The sequence below is a fragment of the Triticum aestivum genome, unplaced genomic scaffold (genome assembly GCF_018294505.1).
Source record: "Triticum aestivum cultivar Chinese Spring unplaced genomic scaffold, IWGSC CS RefSeq v2.1 scaffold75536, whole genome shotgun sequence".
NCBI classification, from domain to species: Eukaryota; Viridiplantae; Streptophyta; class Magnoliopsida; order Poales; family Poaceae; genus Triticum; species Triticum aestivum.
The window spans coordinates 658-1601 of record NW_025263180.1 but is presented as its reverse complement, the minus strand read 5'-3'; the positions used below and the strand labels follow the sequence as shown (position 1 = coordinate 1601).

Sequence of the window (944 nt, the reverse complement as noted above, 5' to 3'; positions counted from 1 at the left end):
TCCAGAAATTATTCCAAAAGGCATTTGAAACTCCAATGGCGTTATCTGTTCACCTGAGGGAGAGAATGATAGGATTCCAGCTTGATCGAATTCACATGGTATTTTTCGTAGTCCAAGAAACAAGCCATACAATTTATAGTCTCCATGCAAGTCCCATGTCTTTTTTATTTTTCAGTAAAAAGTCACCATGGCGTTTTGTGCTAATATTTTTTGTTTATTTTTGGATCAATGTACAGGTGTTTTTACCTTTAAGCTCATACGGTTTCTGTACACAGTTGTTGCTAACTTTAGGAAAAAAATGTTCGAAGTCCTCTGCCCAAACAACAGAACCGACTTGATTGCTGACGAAGCTCAGCTTGTAATCAAGAATTTCAAAGCTTCTTTCAGGCTGGCATACAACAGATCACAAGTAAATGTGACTGACATGGGCGTGTCTTTCTGGAGTGTGTGCTCTTCAAAATAAAGAGTAATGCAATCCAACGACTGAAATACTAGCATTTTTAAGCATGATCCTTTTCAGTATTTAGCAACCACCCTTTTTCGTCTTTTTTGTATTTTTTTTGTCCAACTGATAACACACACATCGCATATTCAGGTAATGCAGCTCAACTTTTTGCTGCTTAAAACCTCATCCTTTTTTATGCTTTTTGTCAGCCTCATTTTTTTTGTTTCATAGTCTCTCACATGTGTTTTATATCTTCATTTCTTTATATCCTGCTGTGTTTTTACACCAACATAAAATGTTTTTCCTTTTTTTACTTCAAGTTAACTGTTATTTTTATGTAAAACAAAAACAGGAGCATGCAAAGAGCCTGCGCGAGAGTCTAACTTACTACATGGTCGCTCACCCTTGCAATGAAAACCTGATGCCAGAAACCAAACAAATCTTAAGAAAATATGTGAGTATTGACTTATCTACTTATCTCTTTAATAACACCCCCCCC

The 944-nt window shown here is 36.1% G+C and overlaps 1 long non-coding RNA gene across 1 annotated transcript in view; it reads left to right on the top strand.

Moving 5' to 3' along the window:
• Positions 1 to 2: 2 nt before the first annotated feature.
• Positions 3 to 944, top strand: part of LOC123177872 (uncharacterized) — a 1520-nt gene continuing 578 nt past the window's right edge. Inside the window, exons 1-3 of the long non-coding RNA XR_006489179.1 lie at positions 3 to 98; positions 237 to 466; positions 798 to 899. This is a non-coding gene — a long non-coding RNA (uncharacterized lncRNA). The remainder of the gene's footprint in view (positions 99 to 236; positions 467 to 797; positions 900 to 944) is intronic.